Below are 23,744 nucleotides of genomic sequence, written 5' to 3' on the forward strand. Positions count from 1 at the left end.
GCCAAGTCAGAGGAAAATCTGGGCTGGGTAGTTTCACCAGTGTATACAGCAGGACCTCCTGGGCAGCCCACCCTGAGGCCGACTCAAACCAGCCCTTATACCCAGGATTGGTACACTGAGCTGCCACGGGTTTGCAGTAGCCCGAGTGCCGTCTTTGCTGATGGGCAAGGCCAAAGCCAGGAGCCCATGCAATTATCATTAAATCAGTAATTAGTGGAGTCTAATTTCTTTTCCAGGCCTTGCTTCAGGAGAGGTGGGGGAGAGTGAAAGCTTGTCCCAGCCAAAAGAGGGTTGGTGCCAGCCTGTGCCAGAGCAGGATGGATGGATGGAGGCAGACGGGTCATGGGAGCCCAAGAAAGAGCCCCCGGTGAGCTGTGCCATGGGTGTTAGTTGTCCCTTGGCCAGGAGCAGCCCTGGCAGAGCCATCTGCCCAACGCAGCAGGTAAAGGGACACAACAGCCCATTGCCTGTGCTGAAGCCCTAGAAAATTATCTTCCCTCACTAGTAGTATTTGGTGGGGCGTCCATAACATGTACAGCTTCCTTGAGCCAAAGAGACCTCATCAGCAAGAGCATGTTTGGCCTGGGATAGCTCCTTCTACACGGGATCTTTGCTAGTGTAAAAACCAGTGTAAAATGTTGTCCGCTGAATTGATCTAACTGTCCCAGTGAAAGCTTTGAGTGTTCTGGACTTAATGTAAATAAATAACATAGAAAGAATAATACAGAGCTAATAAAGCTATTATCTGCAAAGATTGCAGCCTAATCTCCAGCACAATGAAGATAATGAGTGTTGAATCATGCCTGGAGCATCCTAAGTAAGTGGCAGTGGTTTAGATAAAGGATAGGAGTGGATATTTGGTTTCAGCCTGTTGCCCTCTCTATAGATTTCTGGGGTGAGCTGTGTTGGTCCCTAAGCTGTGAGTCCACATTTCTCCTGGTTGCAGAGCTGGCTCAGCCTCCTGCGCTCCCATCGCCTTCATCCTGGGCTGGCCTGTGGAACTGGCTGGCTTCGCAACACCAGTGTGACCAAGCGAGTGGCCCGTGGCCGGGGCAAGCACAAGGAGACAGGATGGGGATGGGGAGGAGAAGGGGATGCCACGTAGTTTCAGCCCCCTTCTCAGCCTCTGCTGGACCCACACAGCAATAGCTGTGTGTCACCAAAGGGGATCAGCCTTCCCCATATAATTAATTTCTGTGAGGAAGAAACTTCATCTGTGTCCTGGGGTTGCAAGGGCTGTGACTGCAGCTTGGGAGGGACACTGGCCTTGGCTGCTTAGCAGGAGTGAAGCACACCTTTCCCTGGGGCTCCTGCGATGGCAAAGGGAGGGTGTTCCCGTGGTCAGAGCAAATTCCTGCTTGCAAAATCCTTTACCCTTGCAGAAAGGCAGGTACAGTGCAAGGGAGTTGCAGGGGCCGGTTTCAGCAGCGCTGTGAGCTTACGCCATCACTGGCAGGCGGAAGAATGTGGCAGGAGGGGGCTGCTAAATGCACAGCTTTGCAGCAAACCCCAGAAGCAAGCAGCCGTCCCAAAATAAAACAAAACACCCCCGGACAAGTTGAGGATACACAAAGGAACTGACAGCCTCTGTATCTAGCCTCACATCAATGAGTCGTAACTTGAAAGCTTTATTTAGACTACTAAGAAAAACAGCTGCAGAAAAATACTGATGACCTGCTTTAACGGGGGATTTTGACAAGGGGAGAAGCGCTGGGCTCCTGCTGGAAGCAGAGCACCTAACAACCCCCCTAAATCCCCTTCAAAAGTCCCAGCCTTAGACTGGAGAGCACTGCAGGAGGGCAGGATTTGTATAATCTGAAGAAAATAAAAATACTTCGGGGGAAAAAAAAATGCCAGCAATTTAAAAGTAATAAAAACCTACCTTGAAGAGATGGGGAGAGCTTAGGGGAATCGTGAACAAGGCATAGGAGTCAGGGAGTGGGTGCTGTGCTTGCCAAGCTTTTGGTTTGGGCTCCTCCAGGCCAAGCTGAGCTTCTCGGTGCTGGGTGGTGGCGATGCTGGCAAGAGCAGCCTGTGCACATGGACCTGTGTAATGTTGGAGAAAAATATTTGCAAACGTCAAACAGACCAAGCTTGCTATGGTACCTAGAAGAGCTCTATCACTGAATCCCTATCTGCACAGCGATAAAAAGCGGGGAGGGGGAGATAACTCCACAGCGAGATTCTTGCGAGCTCATAAATCACTGCAAGCCCCGGTCTCGGGACTGATGAAATCACTGGGAACCCCGGTGGCCTGGTTTCCGCAGCGCTGCCTGCCCAGCCTCCACTAGCGACGGTATCATTGGAAGAAAAATGGAGCCAAGCTGTTGGGAGAGGGGTGGCTTTTTCCGAGCAACAGGGAAGCTGTTACAGCCCAAGGCTTTCTTAGGATGAAATGATTTAAGCACCTCTTCGGCATCCTGCTGATCTTTCAGAGGCAGGGAGCCCGATAGCTGAGACTCCTCGGGATGATAATTGTGGTGTATTTGCAGAATCAAAGGTTTCCCCTTGGAGCGGAGCCAGCAAGCTTTGGGAAGAAGAATGGATCCAATACAAAGGGGTTTTTTAAAAGCCCATTAAGTTGCCTAGGGGCTGAGCTCACGTTCCCACCGCCTCGGCAGTCAGCGCCGGGGGAGCGAGGTTTCATTCCCATCGTCTCAGCCCAAGTGGGAAGGTTCTTCTTCCCCCTTCCTCCCCTTCCCAGGTCTGCACAGGGAGGGGAATTGCCGTGGGGTCTGGGGGCAGCCATCTCCCACCTCCTGCACTGCAAATGCCCAGCCAGCTGCGGGGAGGCTGGAGCCTGGAGCCCGGGGCTGCTGCAGATACGCATGGCTGGGAGCTACAGGAGACATGCAAGACTTGGCGTGTGTTTGAGCCCTGAAACCTGCAACCTATGCTCAGCATTTGTGTTGTCCCTTCTACATAAGCCAGGCATCTGGGAGGTGTAAAAATGCTCCCAAGACCTGATCTCACCCCGAACTCGCCATGGGTCAAAGTGGGGAGAACCATGAACAGACCAGGCTTGCTGCAGGAGCTGGGGGATCTTCTCCAACACAAGTCCATGTCCCAAACATAATCTCTGGAGGGACTGAGGTGTTTCACAGATGGTGGAAAAGGCTGAGCTATGTATGCCCATCCCCTCCTAGTGACACTGCCTTGGAGGATGCTCGGGGCCGTCCTCTCCATCCCAGCTCCCCTGGGCTGGCTCTGTCCTGTGCCTGAGTCATCATCCCACTCTCAGCACAACCATTCGGCTGCCCTGATTTGGCCCGAAACTTAAACAGCCTGATAGTCCTGTCAGCTCTTCTCTCCTTAAGGGTTTCTGGAGGCAACAACCAGCCCCAGGAGTCAGCTCTTACTCATGCCACCCCCGTGGAAAATATAAGAATGGCGTTAGTAATCCAGCTGTGACTAAGGAGGTTGCAACTGGGGAGGTCCCCCTTGCTGTTGATGTGACCGTGATTTCCCTCTCTGCCAGCCTGGCAACACCCTTGTGTCACCAGCGATTCGGGGCAGGGAGGGCACAGCCGGTGTCCATGCAGCTCGCCGGGGCAGGTGGTGCAGGGAGGCTGCTGTCACTGCCGCGTCTCCTACTGTCCCCAGCCCTCCACTGCATGGCAGGGCCACTCAGCCCTGCTCTCCCCGCGGCTCTTTCTGTGCTGGGGAGGTGGTGCTCTCCCAAGGCTGCAATCTGAGTTTAAGACCTCCGAGCAGCACCAGCCACGGACATCTTTTAGATACTAAGGACGTCAGTCCTGCCAGGATATCGGCCAGAGCCTTGTGCATGGACCTAAGATTATTGCAAGGCAAACAGAGGAGGAGGAGAGGTTTGTGTGCTTGGGCAATCAGGAAAAAGGCTGAGCAGAAGAAAGAGAAAAGCTTTCCTGCAGTGTCCAACCCCATGCCCAGCCAGGAAAACTTTCCAGTAGGCCTATTCCTGCGGGTGCAGCCCAGACCAGCCAGAGATGGCTGCAATACCTCTCCCTTCCCCTCGCAAACACCGCTCCCAGCCCAGTGGCTCTGATGAGCTGATGAAGCCACAGCAGCACAGAGACCCTGGGGTGGAGCAGCATCTGGGTACCATGGAAAAGGGCAGGCGAGCCTGTGAAAGTCCTCGCGGCAGAGAAACTGCAACTGGAGATCAACCAGAAGCCCTCCAGGGAAAACCCATAAGCAAATATACCCAGCCAAGAAAGATGATCTCAGGGCGCTGATGTCACCCCAGGAGTGCCCAACGATGGAGCAGGGAGGCTGGAGCAGCCCTGTGCTCGCTCCATCCACGCAGGATGCCTGCCCTGCAATCTCTCGACAGGGATGCAACAGGACCCACTGCTCTGCTGACTGTAACATTGTTGTTCAAGTCTTGTATCAGGTCTGCCCAGAATTCTGCTTATTAGAAAGAAATGCAGTACCAAGACCTGCAAAAGCCACACTGATGCTTTGAAAGATACTGGGAGCATGTATGTCCAGTTACACAGCCATCAGGGATGGGAGAAATTTTCCTGCCTGAGCTGGTCGCTGAGTCTTCACATTCCTGCCCTTGTGCTGGGAGGAACAAAACCTCTTAGCTCTGCACTTACTGGAGACAGGAGGCACAAACTTGAAGTCATCTGGAGTCAGGCGCTGTAAAAATTTAATGATGCAGGACAAATCAGGGTGACCAAAATAGCGAGCAAGACAGAGACGGTCTTGTGATTTAATGCACTCGGCCAGGACTTGGGGTATCTGGGAGCAGTTTGCAGGTCAGCCACAAGCTCCATGTGTGACCTTGGCTCAGTCACTAGGGAAAAACACCGCCGAGAATTGGCTTAGGCATCTTGCAGAAGTAAGATACATGCTTAGAAGAGTGAATCGTATCAAAAATCAGGAGGATTAAGATATTTCAAATGCAGCTAGCCTGTTGATGAGGGTTCCTAATTCCCATCAGATAAGCTCCTCTCCCTAACGGATGGTGGAGTTGGGCTGGGACCCACCTGGTGACCCTGGGGGGGTAACTGTTTTATGCTCCATTAAAAGGGCGCAGGCTCAGCATGAGCCTAAGGCGACTTGGCACTTCCTCACTCTGCCTCTACGACAGCTCTGGAGTAAAGGATACTCTACTGATCAGGCAACAGCCTCACTTGGCTCCCTGGTCATCACGGCAAGGTGGGTTTGTAGCCCGCTCCCCCAAGCAATGGAGCCAGCATCTGGCCAGGCCACATCCACCTCCCCATTTGCACTTCCTGCAAAGCCTTAATCTGAGGTTTTAAATGGGATTTAAGTGACGCCCTGGCTTTTTGCTGGCCCCTCTGCAAAGGCAATAAATTCAACCCTGGCTAGATGTGAACAAATAAAAGCAGCTCTCCCTGTAGGCCACGTATGCACGCATCCCTGTTAAACCCTTCTCTGACAGCCCGAGCAACAGCTGGTATAAATCTGCAGTGGTCTCTGGGCTTGAGAGAGGGGCACTGGTTTACACCCCTCTCCCACCTCTTCTCCGCTCTTCCTCCTGCTTCAGCTCTTCCCTGGCTGCTACCCCTCACCTTACCTCTATCCCTGCTCTTGGGAAACAAATAACCCTGGATGTGAGGAAGATAACGAGCCACTGAACTTTCATCCATTGAGAATTTGCTCTGTCTGCCTTGAAACAGGGTTGGGTCTTTTTGTCTGGTACCTTCGATAGCAATTCAGAGCAAGAAAAGTCATCTCCAGGAACAGGGAACAAAGACACGGGCAAAGTTACATACCCCTAATCAGGAATGGCTTGTCTTCTAGCAGGGTTGAGGACTCTAGGGGGGAAGAGATAGTGCCTTTGACCCACCCTGAGCACCACATTTTCCCCCAGGCCCAGCATATGATGCTGGCACAAGGCTGCACATGAAGCCTGGTGACGGCAGGAGGATCTAGGGAGGAGGATTCACCCTTGGCTTCATGAGCAGCCAGGAGCTCCGTGGCAGGAGCCTGCCGAAGACAGGCCAGGCACAAGCAAGATGATCCAAACCAGGGCACGGCCACACGCGCAGCATCTCACAGGAGACAGCCCGGAGGATGGATGGCGAGGGAAGTACGAGGTGCTTCTGGCGGCTGCAGAAAGCAGACGAGAGGGGAGAAAGGCAACTGCAGGAGTCGCAGAGAGGCACAGGGTGAAAGACCCTGGCCGAGGCACTGAGATTATTAATAGCTTCCTCTACCCCCAGCATGCCTGCAAGTGCTTTATATCTCACTGCCACTCGTCGGAGTTATCTGTTCCCTGCAGGGCATGGTGGTTTGTGCAGGGGAATGGGCTGGCAGAGGCTGCGCTCTCCTAGAATCTCCCAGCAGAGAGTGAGCTTGGACAGGGCAAGTCTGGGGAAGACCTCTATTAGAGTCAGTAGTTGTTCACAAGAAGTCTCACAATCTGCTCTCTAATTATTTCTTACATTTTACCCTTCTCTGAACACATTGGAAAAGAAGTCGGTTGCTTGGGCTAAGTATCCCCACCTCCACCAATATACAACTCCCTTGTATGCCATAAAGCATTTATGTGCATGTGATTAAATGCCATTGAAGCAAATGGGTATTTGCTTACAATCAAATTACAAATTCCTTACAAGCTTAAGGACTTTGCAGAATCAGGCCTAAATCCACTGAGTCTCTGCTAACGCTCCCAGCCAACACAGGCACGGCTGAGTCCTGCCTTGGGAATGCATTTATTTTCCCTTTTGAGGCTATGAAACGTTACGCCGAAGCTTCGCCTCCTGCTGCCAGCTGCTGGGAGCTGATGTGAATCCTGGGGCGAGATTGGGCTCGGCGCTGTCAGAGATAATGCTGGCTTAGGGTGCGGTTTGTTTTCAAGCAGAACCTCCCAGCTCAGATACAGAGCCGCAAAAGGTCCTCTACGTACTCTAAAAGCCTCATATCAAAGAAAGAGCAAAAAGCATAACGCTGTCTCCTACCTTTGAGCTAAAACCAGCCCTGATTGCGGTCGATGGAAATCTTCCTGTAAGCTCCAGTGGAGCAGGATGGTGGTAGCAGCTCAGAGTGTGGTTTTGCTCGTTTGGCGCAAGTCTTTGGCTTAGACCAAAACAACAATTAAATAAAAGCTATGGCCCTTTCTTCTGCTGAAAATCATCTGTGCAACATGAAAGACTATAACCTCAAGAAGAGAGGGCTTTTTTCTTCCAAAATCAATTTTATTTAATTTTTGTAAGGGGATGGGTTCCATATTCCATTACTCTCAGCTGAATCAAGAGTGTCCTTTTAAGTTTCACTGGAGCAGACACATAAAAACTCTCCCTCAGGGATAAGACAGTATTGATCTCACACAGATTGAGCTCAGAGAACATTTATAGGGTCTAGTGAGCAGCTAACGATGAACAATACCGAGTATATTCGTACAGATATAGAGCAAGAAACCCATTTTTTTTCCCTCAGCTCAGAGAAAGTCCTGATTTAGTTTTGCATCCAATGAACAAACCTTATCAAAAGCCTCCTGTTACAAGGCATTATAGGGATTATTCTCCAGGCAGGCTTGGTACCCATGTTCTCCCCTTCTCAGGGCTGGATGCTCATCTGTTTTAAGGGATGACTACTGCATGTGTCCTACTTAGCCAAAAGGATTTGGGCAGCTGGTTTGTTATTGGGTTTTCCTGTCTGAATATAGGAGCTTAATTTAACAGGCAGCTGTTGGAAAAACAAGCAGGAAAGCAACACAATGGCACTTCATAAGCAGCCTCCAAACAAACTCCGAGGAGGCAATTACAAGAAAATGGCTGAGCCATTTCGATGAGGAAGATGCACTTCCAGGTGCCAACCATTATGCAGCTGCTTGCCCAGGCTGGGACCTTCCAGATCGAACCATCACTACATGGTTAACAAATGTCCTCGAGGAGGGGAGTGGGAAGGGGAGTCCTGGGATGACGTTTAGTGGAGGAACAAAGATGAATGCAAGAACATAAGAAAAGCTGTGCTGGGTCAGACACAGGGAATATGCCACCCAGCCTTCTCTCTCTCCCATAACCAATGGTGCATAGCAAGTCAAGGGTATGAGAAGTGTACAGGGATATTTTCCTGTAAACTCTCCAAGCCTGCAGCAGGCTGCAGCTCCAGCTCCAGGACTTCCTGAGCCCAAGGCTTGTATAGAAATACTGTATTGAATAGTCCTAGCCTAGCCAGTTACCTAGGTGAAAAATGCTCCATATCTTTGATCATTCTTTCTTTGGTGAGAACAGAGACCAGAACTGCTCACAGTATTCAAGAGGAGAGCAAACCAGGAATTTGTACAGTAGTTTTTCCTCTTTCCTCATTAACTCCTACCTGTCTATTTGCTTTCTCAACTGCTGCTTGGCAATGACTTGATGCTTTCACCAAATTTCTTGTTATAACCCAGGATCCTTTTCCTGTGGGGTGATGGTCAGTTCAGAGCCCATCATTGTGCGCATGACGTTAGGAGTGCTTCCTCTGAGGCTCATCACTTACATTTATCTTAGCTGAATTTCATCTGTCATTTTATCACCGAGTGTCCTGAGGTCCTTCTGTGGTTTGCTGCCGTCGGCCTTTCCAAGCAGTTCAGTGTCACTAGTAACCCTTGCCACCTCTCCACTCGCCCCCACTTCCACACCATTGATGAAGATGCTCCCTGCAGAGATCTCCACCAAACTCCCCTGGACAACCCTCCACTGCAGAGACTGACCATTCCTGTCTGGACTTTGTGGTTTCTGTCTTTAAACAACTTTATTTTTCATGGCTCCTTACTCACCTCAAGAGCCTTCGATGAAGGATTTTGTCAGAGCCTTTAGGAAATCCGTATCTCTTATATCCATTAGATCTCTTGTCCACCAAATCTTTGGCTCCATCCAAAGACTGCGGTAGATTTTGAGAGTTATAATTTCTCTTGCCAAAAGCTGCACTGGCTCTTATCTGGTACAGATATGCTTATCGTTGTGTCCCACCAGTTTCACAGCACCATCATTGGGCTTACTGCTCCAGATAATCTGCCCTTGACACCTTTTATCCCCAAACTGCCTCCATGATCGTCACCTCCCATTGCACCAACACCAAGGTAACGTTAAGAGAGCGCCTGCACGCTACGATGAGTACGTTGCCATTTGCACCTTGGGTCCCTGCTGTACCCCTGTGCAAAAACCAGTTGGTTGTGGCAACTTGTAATTACTCCTTTTGCCGGTATGATCTGTGAGCCCTTTTTCTGCTACTTCACCTTGAGATGCAGCCTCCGACGTGCCCCCCTGCAAAGAAGGGTCCCAGCACTGGGAACCTCCCAAGTCCCACCATGACCCAGATGGGAAACCTCATGCATCATACAGCCATTAGGATGCAAACAGGAATTACAGGAATGCATCTCTTGCTGTGGCCTGGCACAGACGCAGAGACAGGTTCTGGGGTACCTCTGGCAGTTTGCACCTTCTCATGCTTTTGGGGAATGGTAAGTCCTTGGCAAGACATGTATGTCTATAGAAAGGTGTCGATGGTTTCAGAAGGGGTTATTTCAGTTTTCAGAGTATTGACTACTTTCCAGGAAGGTGCAGGATGGATTCCCTGCTGAAGGATTCATTCTCAGGATCACAGCTCAAGGGCTGATGGTTATTTGCCAAAGACTAGGCTGTGAAGAGCGCTTTTAAAAAGCTCAGAAGTGAACCCAGCCCAGTAACAGGGAACTGGGATGACTTTGAAATTCACGAGTGAAGTGAAATTGTTTTTTCCCTGGCAAGTCACACTTATCCTGCGGAGCTCATTGCTACAGGAGACCAGAAGAGGTTAGGAAAAGGACTGGGCATGGTAAGAAGAATGAGAAAATCCACTTTATGGGATTGTGGCTTTGTTGAGATAAAATCTACCTTCTTGCCTTAAAAACAAAAAAATTCAGCTGACGTTTTAACAAATTTCTCTAATGGACATACAATTCCTGAGACTCTTTTGCATTTTTCTCCAGGGATGTTATACACTGCTTGTTTGGAACCTGGATTTTGGTACGAACTGTGGGGTTTGGGACTGAAACCGTATAGGATGGGTTGGAGCTCTATGGGTCCAACCCTGGTTTTATTTTGCAGATCAAACCCTGTGACGGAGCTCAGATGGGCAAAAAAATGCCAGCGTCAGGCCCGAGGGGCTTAACCTGTCTAGCAACACTCGCATGGACTCTATACATACATACATACATTTCTGTCTCTCTCCCTTGTACAGAAGGCCACCTAGGAGTCTGGACGGCTGTGTGTAACCTAGCCGGGTTCTCACGTTACATTTTGTTCCGTGCTTTGGTATCAACTCCCCCATGGATGCTCGCTCTTTGCTTTCCCACCACTGGCCCTTCCTTTGTCTCTGTATCAATTTGTGTGGGCTCCATGTGAAAAACAATCCCTGTAAATCCCTTCCAGCCTTTCAGACCTTCCCATACGGTTGTTGCCGAGAAAAAATATTCATACGAGATGCAAACAGCTTGACCTCTTATCCAGAAAAAAAAAAAAAAAAGCTTACTGAAGCTAAAATGTTACTCGCTATTAATTTGATCTGGAGTTTTGACTCGCACCAAAAGCGATAGCTGCTCCTCCCGCTCGAAGCCCACAGCCTCATCTCACGCAGCGAGGCTGTTCCAGCCAGGCCTGGCCGTTCCTCCGCACCACAAGCAACGGCGGCAGACCCGCCCCGCGCTAAGGGGCCGCCGTCCCACCCGCGACCCCTCGAGTGGGACACCGACCCCGCCGGCCCCGCCCCCCCCCCCCCGCTTCACTACAACTCCCGCCGGCGGCGGCGGCGGGGTGACGTCAGCGCGCGGGGCGGGGCGGGGCGGGGCCGGGCCGGGCCGTACGGGAGGGGCGGGGCGGCCGCGGCCCATTGTGGGCCGGGGCCGGGCGGGCTCCGCGCCGCGCAGCCCAGCGCCGCGCCGGCAGGTACGGCGGTCCGCGCCCGTGGGGTGAGTCCACCGCGGCCGGGAAGCGGCTCCGCTCGCCGTTCCTTCCCTCCTTTTTCTTTCCTTCCTTCCCTTTCGGCTGCGTGGGTTTTGGCGGCGGCGGGGGGGGTGGGGGGGAGCGTTGCCTTTCTCCCGTGGGCGCTGGCCGTGCTCTGTGGCGAGGGGGGGGGGGTGTGTGTGTGCGCCGGGGTTTCTCTACCCTCGGGGGGGCTGCCTTTCCCCCGCCGTGGGGCAGGTGGGGAAGGCGGAAGCCGAGCCCCCGCGCCCCACCCCACCCCGGGGCGCTGCGTGGGGTTGTCCCCTCGGGCGGGGGCCCTTGGTTCCCCCCCCCCCCCCCTTTTTCCCCCGGTATCCCCGGTGCGGGGTCCTGCAGGGCCTGGCGTGCCCTCCGGCCCCCGTGTGGCGCGGGGAGGGGAGCGGAGCCCTGTCGCCGTGCCCGGGTGGTGCCCGCCTCTGTGGACGCCGGGTGGGGTGGGGGGGCGCCCACCCGCGGGCGTGGGATGCGGGATGCTGCTGCGCTGCCTTCTCCATGGCAACGCCTCCGAGGGCTGCTCCGGCCCCGGCTCCCGCTGGCACGGCGGCTCCCGCCCCTGCGGCAGCTCCCAAACCGGGCTTGGGCCCCGCAGGGGTGTGGGATGTGACACCCCCCCCCCCCCGCTTACCTGCAGAGCCCCAGGGATGGGGTACCCCCGGCTGAGCAGAGCGGGTTTGGGGGGGGGGGGGTGTCTCTGCACCCCCCCATCCCCATGCCTCCCCAGCCAGCACAGCAATTTGGGGCTCCTTAATCGTCTATACATGCCAAACCGCCGGCGCTGGTGTAAAACACCTTGCTGCAGGCGTGCTCTGGTCCAGCCCGATGCTCCGATGTGGGAGCCGGGGTGGGAGCAGGATTTCGGTACGTCTCGGTGTTTGGGTATGGCTGCATCAGCGGCAGAGGACGAGCGGGTTTGTGGCTCGGGCACCAGCCAGGGAGGTTGGGGTCTGTCGCTGGCTGCGCCGGGCTGGAAATTTGGGGACATTTGGGTCAGGGGGTCTGCATGGAGGAAGGACGATACCCTTGCTGCATGCAAGCCTCAGGGGTTGGCACCCGCTGCGGTTGGCGTGCGATGGATGCGGTCGGATCCTGCCTGATCTTGACTCGCTTGGCACAAAGTCATCAGTATTAGCAGCGGCGTTTCATCGTTGGGGTCCACACTGCTTGCAGACAGCCGTGCTGCCTCATGCATCGGCGCCTGTGCCAAACAGGCTTTCTGCATCTTTAAGTGATCAAGGCTAATTTAAGGCAAAACCGGATGATAATTCTCCTCCTGACGAAAGCCGCTTGAACTGGTGGGGCTGCGCGCTGCCCAACGGGGGGCGAGGAGCTCCCCGCAGAAATCGGAGGAGGGTGGGAGATCGCAGGGTGCAGCCGAGCCCCGTTTTCCAGGTGCTGTGGCGAGGGGAGCCCGTGGGCACGGTGGTTTCGGCCAGGCCCAAGCACTGCAGACACTCAGCATTGTACAACCAGCCGGCTTCTCTCGGCTGCGCTGAGAAGGACAGCAGAACAAGGCTTTTTCATTTTTATTTTTTTTTCCCTCTCTAGAGGTTGATTCTGATACTGCATACAAAATCGAGTGGCGTTGTGTATTAGGGCCACGGTGGCAAACTGCGATGCAACCTTGTTATCCTCCCTCACTGAAAACAACGTAGGCCAAAGCCATTGGCATTCCCTGCCTGCCCTGCTTTTGGTCCCACCAGGAGTAGACAGGTCCTGCCGCGTCCAGGCCTTTTTCCATGGGCACCGGGGTTCATTTTGGCGTGCGTTGCCTCCCGAGCCCTGCGGGTCGGGCATCCAACCTCGCTGTTCCTCGATTAATGAGTGACTCGCCTCGCTCTCCCCGTGGCCGTACGCTGGGACCTGCCCTTGCTCCTTGTCGGGAGCAGGAAGCAAAAGCCAAAGTCCGTGATCTCCGACTGCCCGACGGTGTGTGACAGCAGGAAGCACTGACGCTTCCTCGCTCCGGCCAGCTCTCGGCTGGCGTGTGGTTCTGCCGGTGCTGCCCCTGCCACGGCCCTGGGGTTTTTGGGTCCAGCCAGCCAGGCGGTATGCGTGTCGCTCTGCGTTCTGGCCTCCGCCCCGGGGAGGCAAACAGGATGGGTGAGGTGTAAAATCGGCGCCGAATCCGCTCCCCTGGGCTCGAAACGGAGTCAAACCGGTCTTGACCTGAGCTGGTTCCTTATCTGACCCTTTGTTTGCAGCAGGGGCGCGGGAAAGGGACAGCCACGGCAGGCCGGCTCCTCCGGTCCCGGATGAGCCCTCTCGTTGGGAACGGGCAGGAGCTGGGGGACAGCCGGTCTAACTAGGTCATGTTTATCTCCCCTTGCTTCTGCGCTTTGTTTTGGTTTCTTCCCCCTCTTCTCCTGCACTGTCATTGTCACAGCTGAGGAAACCAGCACAGGGGAGGCAGGGAGCTGTTGGGTGGCCGGGCTCCTCGCAAATCTTGTTTACCGGCCGGCCAGGAGCTTGGCTCCTGTCACTCCATCCTCTTGCTTTGCAGTTTGCATGCATTGACCGTCGGCGCTGGGTCGCTGCCCGAAGGTCTTTGGCTGATGCGCTTACAGCAGACCACCGCATGCACAGGTAGCAAACGTACCTGCTGCGCTTATAACCTGAACTGGTTAAAAACTGGCCGTGGGTGCTGATAGATGCACCACCCAGAGCGGGTGGTCGTCTTCTGCCCGTGCTCCTGCTGCGCAGATATGCACTGAGCCGCTCCTACACGGCCACTTTTATCTCTGAAGTATTAATAAATGAAGCTTGCCTATTTGTGCGAGCCTTTTTAAGAGGTTGGCAGGGCTGCCTTGAAGGCTTGCTCAGCACTGCAAGTTTTCAGAGCTTTTTTTTTTTTTTTTTTTTTTTTTTGCGTGTGCTCTAGCAGTCGATAAGCCAGGGCATCCAGCTGTCAGCTTTGGAGATTGCCAAAGCCTGCTCAACGACATTTCTGCAGGCTTCGCTCACAAATGAGGATTTTGTTGGACGCCTTGGTTTCTGACTTGATGCTGGTAATTAAATATCTTAACTTGGCTTCGGAAAGCTGCCACTGCTGTGGAGTGACTGGTGAGGCCATGTGAAGCAGGATGCGCTTGTTCTGCTGGAACTGAATGTGACCTAACTACGGTTCTTCAGCCTGCGATTTTTTTTTTTTTTTAAATACACTTTTTTATATAAGTAAAACTCTTAAAAGGGGAAGAAAAATCTTGCGTTTTACTGCTGTGCTGTTAAGCTTGCACGGACCTGCTGGGACAGCTGTTTATTTGCGAGTCGTGGCAGCCGAATGCTGTAAAATTCAAATCATGTCCATATTGATTTCTCCCCCCCGCCCTTTTAAGATAATCATATGTGTACTTTTCACTCCTGCACCACAACAGACATCAGTGCTGTGCTGAAAAAAGAGGTGGCCTGAACAAAGGGCTGTAAATTGGGGAAGAAATAACGAATATCTGATTCTGACTTCTGTGTTGGTTAATCTAGATGCTAAGCCATATAGATTTACTTACTCTATGTGCTTACCATACTAGGGGATGAGAGAAACAACTAGTAAAGGGTTGGAAAGAAGTTAAATATGGCAGCAGAAGCTTTTCTGCATGTTGCATTAGGTCCCTCACCCTTAATGATGTATTTCCAACTTCCTGTTCCATGCAAAAAATAGAGAGTCCTCAGCCCCTTGCAAGACTCTGGTTGTGATTTGCTATTTGCCTTTGATTCTCCTTTCCCCCCCACTTCCTCAACCTGAGCTGGGTCGGGAGGAAAGCTGTGCTGGTGCCTGCTTACCCTCCTGCCCTCTCAGGAGATCATTTCCACTTGGTATCTCCTGTCCTCTTGGCATGTTGTGATGTTTTGGAATATGCTGAAGAACCAGGAGTTCTGGAGTAGCGTAGAAAATCTCAGCTCAGTGAGTCATAGAGCTTTCAAATCTTTGTGGCCGCTGAGAAGAAAACCAAGGGAGGTGGAGATGAGAGAAGCGGCGTGGCACACCATGGAGACGTGGTTAGTTGACTGGAGAGTTTCATGATCTGAGCTGACAGTGCTTTGTTTCATGATTGGTGTGACCTGGGCACCAGCCACCTGAATTATAGCAAATTAACCAAATTAATGGATGAAGTTGTCTGAACATCTGGCCTGTGTTTTCCTCGTGGTGAAGTTGGGTGGGTTCATTCCCAAGGGTGTCCCATCCCATGCTGTGCCCAGGTCTGGAGTAACCTCTGTGCACTCCACGTGAATCTTTAATCACCCCATCCTGTTTGTGCTCCCTCTTGCATTTGTCCCCAGCCCTTTGGGGGAGTTTGTTGTGAATTTGCTAAATGGAAGAGGTTTGTGCTGCTTGGAGCACCTGGGCGAGGAGGTAGCTCCTGGCCTCTTCCTAAATCAGCCAAATGGATGAGGTGGCCCAACCTAGTGACAGTCGTTGATGAGTCAGTATTATCGTGACTCTGTAAATTACTCTACGTATTACTCCTCATGGACTGAGTTGCCTTGAGAGTCTTTGTGTTCAAAACGTTGCCTTGACTTACTGGAGGGTCAGGGTTGGTGGACGGGCATGTTCTCACCCACCGCAGCACGCGCCAGCCTGTCATTACAGCACTGCTGACTGGCGCTAACGTGTCAAACCACCGGAGCAGGGTTGCTCTCCATGCCTCGTCTCCTCCCGGAGGACGCGCCAGTTGCTTTGCTGCTGTTTGGGTTTTTCTTTTACATCGTTTCGGAGCGCTCTCGCTGAACTCTTCCGGGCTCGGCACCGAGGAAATACAGCAGCGCGTCCTCAGTGCGGTTAGTAGGAGGTGGTATGTTGCTGGTTGGAGGCATCCTCGTCTTTCTCAAGCCAGAACGCCAAGCTCCTCGGCGCTTGCAGGGCCTGGCAGATGATTGAAGGGTTATTCGCCTCGCTAGACAAGTGGCTTCATGTTTCGTCTTCTGCATTCCTCCGGGTGAGCGTTGCATAGTGATGGGCTTTCAGCTACGTGCTGCTTACCTGAATCATGTCTTCCCTGTGCATGCAGCTTCACCGCCTGGAAGTCAGGGCTGTCCCTCTCCGTGCTGCTCCATCAAGGTGTGAGAGTTTTTACAAGAGGGTAAATGAAATAACGTGTGGAGGGTGTGGTGGAGGAGCAGCAGAAGTGTTCAGCTCTGGCTTCAGTGGCGAAGGCGACTGTTGCTGCTTTTCCCAGCCCTCCTGAAGGGACGGTTTTCAGAAGCTGAACCCAGTGACCCAATTCCCAATCTCTGGATTTGGGCTGTTGCCAGGAGTTTTGCCCTGAGGCTCCTCTTCCCTTCTTGCACAGGCCCTGGGTGGAAAGCAGCCACGCCAAAGCTCAGAACAACCCAGGGGCAGCCAGACATCGGTGAGATAAAGAGAGGGGAAGGACCCAGTTAATTCATCTGACCCGTGCCCTGCTCAGGAGAGCAGAGGAGACTGCAGTGGGATCTCCAGGTGTTGGTTGCTCCCTGCTGCTCATCTTTCACGTGGGGTTTTTGTGCCCCTGGGCTGGGCTGCCGGCAGATCCTGCCCCGGGGCACTGTGGCAGGAGGAAGGCAATTCAAAATTGTGCCATTCAGAGGCTGACTTGGGGGGGGTTTTGCATGAAACACCAGCAGCTGGGCTCTGTACCAATACGCAGAACTTAGCTATGGAGCTTGGCAGCTTTTGGGGAAGGCTCTGCAGGGTGTTGTTGGTTCCTTCGATGATTTGCGGGAGCGAGGATCAGCTTGTCTTCCCAATGGAGGTTCTTGTAGCACGCAGGGTGTCCTCAGAGATTTTAGGGCTGAGTGTTTGAGGGTAGACTATCAACAAGCGGGAAAGTGCACGCACTATTTTCGGACAGGAGCAAAACTGCCTGTACCCCGAGGCTGCAGGGCAGGGGAGCTGGGGCTGGGCTCTGCACCCGGGAGCCAGCTTTGCACCGCTTGGGCTGGGAGGAGAGGATGGTACTTGTCCTAAAAATCAAAGAAAACTGGAGTGTGAGAATGGGGGAAGCAGAGCAGCATCGTTCTGGGACGGGACCTGCAGTCACTCAGGTCTGAGCGCAGCGTGGGTCAGGGTGGTGGAAAGACCCACGGCATGTTATGCTGCTCGGGTGATGTCCTAGCAGCTCAGTGCCTGTTACGGGCAACCTCTGCTAGCAGCAGATCTTGCTCCCAGCTCCAGCAGGGAGGAGAAGGATGGAGGAACAGTCGGGAGACCACTTCCCCCACTCCAAACAAGCAAGATTAATTGCTTGCCATGGCATGGCTGCAGAGGCAGCGCAGCCGGGATGTTTTCTGGCTCAGATGTGTTGCATGACATTTAGCTTAGGCTGTGGTGGGTCTGTCTTGCTGCTGCTCCTGAGTGTTTCTTTTGTGCAGGCCTTTCTGAGGCAGCTCTCTAGAGCTGCATGTCCATCTGACTTTCACCTAGTCATGAGATTTATTTATTTTTTTTTTTCCTGGGTGCTTGTTTCTCGCTTGGCCTTAGCATCTTCTGAATGAACGGTGCTTGGAAAAGCTGTGAACTCGTGTGCAATCCTGGCGAGTCTGCGGCAGCTGAGGTCCAGTGCAGCTGTTTCCTTCAAGGATGCTTGTGTGGATGCAAGCGACTGTGAATCTGTTTGCGTAAAGCTTTCTCTCCCGTGGCTGCCAGGGACCCTTCGTGCTCCCGTTCCTTCACGCTGCTGCTTCTGGCAACCACAGCACCTTCTTGCCCAAGGCAGAGCTGAGGACGGGGGAGATGCAGCTGGGAAGGTGGATACCCTCGCCGTGCCTGGCTTTCACAGAAATCGCGTGCAAAGGACGCTTCCTTTGCTGAGGTTTTCTCCCCTCTGCCCCCAAAGCACTAGGAGTGTCTTGGCTGCGGCTGCGTGCCCAGCGCGGGGAAGAGAGGCTGCGCTCTGCCTTAATATCGGGTTAAGCCTTTCAGATGCACGGTGATTTTCAGCTGCCCTGTTTTGCTTGGCACCGTTCTTGCATATCCCATGCATAACTTTCGGCTGCCGTTCCTCTGCCGAGGGACGCTCGCCCAGCTTGCTTGCGGACGGCCTGGTGCTGGACCTCCTCCAGCTGCAAGGGAGAAGAAGAGCAGGCCCACAGCGGTGCCGCCTTGGGTTTCCTTCTTCCATCAAGTCCTGTGGCCAAGCACGGGGCTTCTCCCATCCCCGTCCCTGTTTCTCACCTTCCGCGTGCAGGAGTCGGTAGGGTTAAGGCTGCCGGGAACCTGGGTGTTGTTTGGTGGTGCCAGGCGAGCGTCAGGCAGGAGAAAAGCTGAATTTGCAAATCTGTTCCTGGGTACTCCGGTAAGTCACGCCAAGGACTGTTTGAACTGCGCTAATCCCCAGTGCCTCTGGAGCAACCTTGTTTACAAGAGCCGGTGCTTCAGACGGGTGTCCTGACAGATATTTTACGTAAGCCGTTTGCTTACCAAAGCTCTCTGCGTACGAGACGTTTGTTTTGAGACCTCAGCCCATGTGCTGCCTCCTCGCCCTGGCATTTTGGAGGCATCCTGCAAAGAGGCTGGAGTCTTTTTAGGGACAACTCGGATCCATTTATAAACTCCAGCTCCTTTTATCTTCTGTGGAGAGTGCTGCCTGGCAAGCTGCATGTGAAACAGCTGGTGGCTCTGGAGCCACAAGATATCTCTACCCGTCACAGGGAGCAAAAAGATGTCGAGGAAAATTTTTGGAGCGTGCTAAATACTGTAATCCCTACGGTCAGTTTGCTTTTGGGTATGGAGCTGGAAATGAGTCTTCATCGTTTTCTCACTTTTACTTTTGTATTAAATGCTGCTCTTCTGTTCACCAGGTTCAACAAAATTTGCCATTTTTTAAGTGTTGCAGCGCTGATCATAGGTGTGTTCAAACTGCGGTGACGTGCGATGGGCTGTGATTTGGGTTACGTAGTCATGAAACTGTGCCCTTCCCTTAGCTGTAAAATACACTATCTCCCTCGCTTTTCAAGCCATCCTATAGCATGACAGCTTTCAGCATGAGAAAAAGAGAGTAAAGAGGGACTTTAACCTCAAAATACTCAGCGGATGGTTTTCCAAAGGATCGCTCATAGTTGCATCAGAGGAAGCTCTGTTGGCTTTGCACTGGGGTTGAGGCTGAACTAGGTGAGAGATGCATGAGGCAGCGGCGATGATGTGTCTCACAGCTGTAGCTTGGTTGCCTCATGGCAAGATTTTCTTCCCTTTGCCTTGTGTTTTGGACTATGTCTTCCATTTTGGTGGGAGTCGGGGCGAGGCTGTGTCTTTGGGCTCTGGTGTTGCCAGTATGCCACGGGGTGTTGGAGCAATTAAGGAGGGATCCATCCCTGGGGACACTGAGGGCTGAGCTCCAGGTACGGCATCCTGAGATGCATGTTCTTGCTCTGGGAAATGGATTCTTTGGGCAGCACGGCGGGGGTGGAGAAAGACCCTTGAAAAATGGGTGCTTGTTTTTCTGGGATAGGGAAGGAAGCCAAACAAAACACATCTAACAGTCGCCTTGTCAGTGAACATCACGGGGCTGTCCATACCCAGCACCTGGGCTGTGCTCAGTGCTGCTAATTACAGCTGCTGTCACTGTTGAAAGTAAAAGTTTGAGTCTGTTCGCTCTGGGGTTTCCATGGCAGCTTTTTGGGATGGCACCAGCCCCACACCTCTGTGCCTGGCAGCCCTTGTCCAAGGCCAGGGACCAGGCTGCCCTTTGCTTGAGCTAAGCCTTGGATTTGCGAGCACGCGTCATGGGTGAGGAAGGTCTTGGAAAAACACCTCTCTGGCTTTCTGCCCTGTAGTGAACCCACCTGCTGCAAAAGGCTCTTGCAAAGGTGCTCTGGAGCTTGAGAGACGTTGCTGTAAAGGTCCAAAACAGATGACCGCTGTTCTTTCCAGGGCTGGCCTTGCTTTTGGCTCTGTCCTGCCAGAGGATCCGCAGCTCTGCTCTCCCTTGGGTGCAGCGCTTCCTGCCGAGCAGAATTGGCTCGGATTTGGGAAAATAAACAGACCTCCAATGCTGGAGCTGGGAGTCCCGGGTTGTTGCTCAAGGGGAGAAGGTTGTAACCAAAAGGCACTTTCATCACCTCTCTACCTGTGCCGCTGCTGCAGCTGGCTTTGCAGCGCTGTAATTGCATTGCCGTCTAATTTATAATATGCTGCTTTTGGAGGACAGCTTTATATTCTTTCTAAATTCTTGTGTAGCTCCAAGAGGGGAAATTATCACTAACCTTTCCATTTTGCACATGGCTTTGTTTTTGTTCAGAATTCCACGTTCTGAAAGCTTGCGGGATGCCGCTGTTGGGGATGTGGCATGGGCGAGCCTGCGCCGCACATCTGGGCGGAGGAGCAGGGTGGTCTCTCACCAGAGCTCATGGGATGCTCAGTGCTTTCCCAGCACCAGCTCCAGGTCATTCGGTGCCCAGCGCAGGTGGATGCTAACAGCTTGCCAGTGCTGGTCTAACCCCAAGCCTATTAAAAGCCCACAGGACCGAGTCTTCCCCTTCCTCCTCCTGCTTCCTCCCCCTCCCTTGCTTTTCAACACCGGGTTCTTGAATAAATCATCTAGGATGTGATCACACAGGAAACTCGCGATTTTTAATTTTTTTTTTTTTTTTACGGCTAAGTTAGGAAGTGAATTCAGCTCTCCAGGGCTTCAGTCCTGTGCTTTTTAGTCACGAGGTTCTACATCCTTTCTACTCTGTCACTTGTGACATGACGTCTCCTTGGCCGCTTAAGCTTTTCGCCTGCTTCTGCCTGCCTGCAGAAACAATAGCTGCTGGAAATGCTCTTCAAGAACCCGAAAGGGATGGGGATTGCCTGTGGAGAATGCAGATTTGATCTATGTCAGGTCTTTTTGTTTTTATTTTGTTTACCACTCAGTTATCCTTTTCCTTCAACGAAAAGCAAAGCCCTTGTTCTTGCAGAATTCATTGCTTCTGATGTGTTACTTGCTGGAAGTAACATGCTCAAAATACTGCATTCCTTTGTGCATCTTTTCTTTATTTTCTTTTTCTTTGTCGGTGGGAGCTTAGGGCGTATAATGGGCAGATTAGCAACTGTATTTGTGGAGTAACCCATCTTTGTGCAGGGTCTGGCTAGAAACCAATTAAGCTTGTCTTGATCTCTAAATGAGATTTTTGCCGAACGCCTTACCCAACTGCCTTTTGCATCCATTAATAGCGGGGTGGGATGAAAACAGCTGAACGTGTAAAGATCGTGTGTTGGATAAATAGAGAGGCGTTGGTTGTGGGGAGGTTCCCCGGGATGCGTGCAAACTGCTGCCTCTTTGTGCGGTTGTTTTGTAGCTCTGGTTCTTGAAACCTGGGATTAGGTGTTACGTGGCTGCTAGCGTGCAATCCCCTGGGATAGCGGGCGTGGGGTTGGAGGCAGAGCTGCTGGATAAATAGGGAACATCCCATGGACTCCATTAATGTGCCGGTCCCCATCCCTGTAAGATCCCTGGGGTGAGACCAGGGTGTGTTTGGGAGCTCCTGGTGACACTCAGCTGTGGGTAACCCACAGTGCCTTGCCCTTGGTGTATCCCCCTGGTCTTGGGTTGCTTTTTAGCCTGGGAAAACCCCGTGACTTTGGGGTGGGGGGATGAAATTGCATCACCACGCTGGGGGACCCTGCCTGGGTGGTGTTTGCTGCTGCTGCAATGAAAACCGGTCTGGGAACGGCACCTCAGTGCAGCATTTTTGAACAGAACCTACTAAATAAAGATGCCTTTAAGAAACCGTGCCTTCGGGGAACCCTTATATCTCTGTCCCAGACCGTTTCTGCGTCAAGATAAGATTGCAGAGCAGCTGGATTTGTGCTCTGCTTTGGGAGGTGTAGGTGGGGGAAGGGCACTGGGATTTGTGTGAGGGTGCAAACATTCGTTATGATCACCTTTATTTCTAAAGTAACTACAGACAAGCAGTACACAGCCTAATCCCTTCTCCCGTGAATGCCTGGATTCTCTGTCTTGGCCAAACGGTGGGGAGAGTGATCTCAAGGGGAGGAGGGAAGGAAAACACTGGGCGAACAGCGCTCCCTGCATTGGAAAGGATCCCATTTTCCCCATCCCAACCCTCCTGGCTGCTGCCCCAGCTCCAAACCGGGAGTGTGGGCCCTGCCAGCGGTGGGTTACGGGGTGTTGGTAGTGGGATCACGATGTTGTGTTCGTGCAAGGGCGTAGCTGCTGCAGATGTGCCGTAGCACATACGAGACCATCCTCCTTGGTCCTCTCCCATGGGTGTACGAACCAGCCTCTCCCTGCGTGCCCCACGCTTTGCTCGCCGTCTCCCTGCTCTTTAAAGTCCAAAAGCTCTTAGATTACCTGTGGAAGTACTGCTTTTTTTTCTTGTCCCAGTGTAAAAAGTGCCCAATAAGAGATGCGGGTCTAAAGAAATTCCATGTTGTGCTGAAGCCCATGTGCCACATGGAGGTTGGTCATCTTGTGGACCTCGATGTCCTGGCATGGCCAAACCCAGTTCTTGCCTGTTTGTGGGGGAAATTTAGGTCAGCTTGGAAGTCCTGGATCCACAAAGACCTGGATCTGAGTGAGGCAAGTGCCTTGTGGGGTGCAATGACAAATGCAAAAGCCTCAGAAAAATGCAAAACTAGGATGACTGGAAAATGGTTTTGGTGCTTGGGTGGGGGGTTATGGAGAGAGGGGGTGGGACAGCACTTTGCTACCTCTAGGGCTGGGGCTGTTTCGCTTTTTGGTATGCCCTTGATTGAAAATCTGGGGAGTTTTAATGCCAGTGAGACAGAAAAATACCCGGCAGCAGGGTCTCCCTCAGGCTTCATCCTGCTGTCGTGGGGCTGAGCCGGCGCGGTGCAGTGATCTGATGTGGCGTGGCAGCCATGCCCTGTGGAGATACCATCTCCTGGGAGGAAAATATAAAAATAACCACATCTTTGGCCATGTCTTTGAGTTGTGTGAGACCACAGTGAAGGAGATGGGGGGTGAAATGTTACCGGTGGAAGCTAGGCAGGAAAAGTGAACGTTTTCCCAGGAGGCAGATCTGAAGCAAGGGTCCTGAAGACCACGAGGGAAACATCCTCACCCTCCTCCCATACTGTGCTGGGTTGCAGGGGACACACTGGAGCTGGGGTCTGGGGTGGTTTGAGGAGATTCCCCATTGTCCCCCATCCTCCTCTTCCTCCCTTTGGGCTGAAGGTGGTGCAGCACCGTGCAGGTTACTGCACCTCATCCCGCGCCGTGGCTCTGGGGTCTAGAGAGGTGATGCAAACCCTTGCGAGACTGTGTCCTGCCCAAGACTTTGGGAACCTGTTGGACCTACTTCGCTGCCTCTTTGCTGCGTATTTTCCTTTTCAGAGCTTTGATGGAGCAGGTCCATTCCTCCTTGGGGGACCACTAAATTGTGGAGCTAGGAGGAATAAATCCGTGGGAGGCGAGGTTGATGGCAGACGGGAGCTCCTGGCATAAGCAGGCTCAGCTAATTTAATCTGCGGTGGACCCAATCTTCTTTGTCTTCCAGTTGAGTTAAATATACCCTTTGAGTTGTGGTTACAGAGGCTAACTCCCATTTTGATTATGCAAAACGCGCTAACGCGGGACGCAGCTGGCTGCCTCCGAACGGAGCTGGGAGGAGAGCAGGATGGGGCGTCCCATGGCCAAGACCCACGTTGCTGTCTCTTGCTAACCTGTATCTGGACCACGGCCGAGGTGTGGGATGCTCCATGGGCAGCTGCGTGGAGATCTCGAGCTCCGGGTTTTTGGGGAATGCAGCTTTTGGAAGCACTAGGTCTTGCAGCCTACCTATAAGCTTTCCATTGTCTGACAGGTTTTAAAGTTTAGTGGCCATGCTGCAGCTACCTGGGCATGCCTGGTGGCTTCAGGACAGAGAAAAGGGCCCTCTCCGTCTTTGCAG

General features: G+C 52.8%; 1 protein-coding gene across 3 annotated transcripts in view; it reads left to right on the top strand.

Annotated features, from left to right (window-relative positions):
• Nucleotides 1–10,817: 10,817 nt before the first annotated feature.
• Nucleotides 10,818–23,744, top strand: part of DAAM1 (dishevelled associated activator of morphogenesis 1) — a 98,355-nt gene continuing 85,428 nt past the window's right edge. The window contains exon 1 of one of the 3 annotated variants that reach the window (XM_075029592.1): nucleotides 10,818–10,885. The gene's annotated coding sequence lies outside the window, so the exon portion shown is untranslated. Of the gene's footprint in view, nucleotides 10,886–19,969; nucleotides 20,711–23,744 lie in introns of those variants that run through there. The other 2 variants (XM_075029594.1, XM_075029593.1) reach the window with 2 other exon arrangements.

This window comes from Buteo buteo, chromosome 6, assembly GCF_964188355.1.
Source record: "Buteo buteo chromosome 6, bButBut1.hap1.1, whole genome shotgun sequence".
Lineage (NCBI taxonomy): Eukaryota > Metazoa > Chordata > Aves > Accipitriformes > Accipitridae > Buteo > Buteo buteo.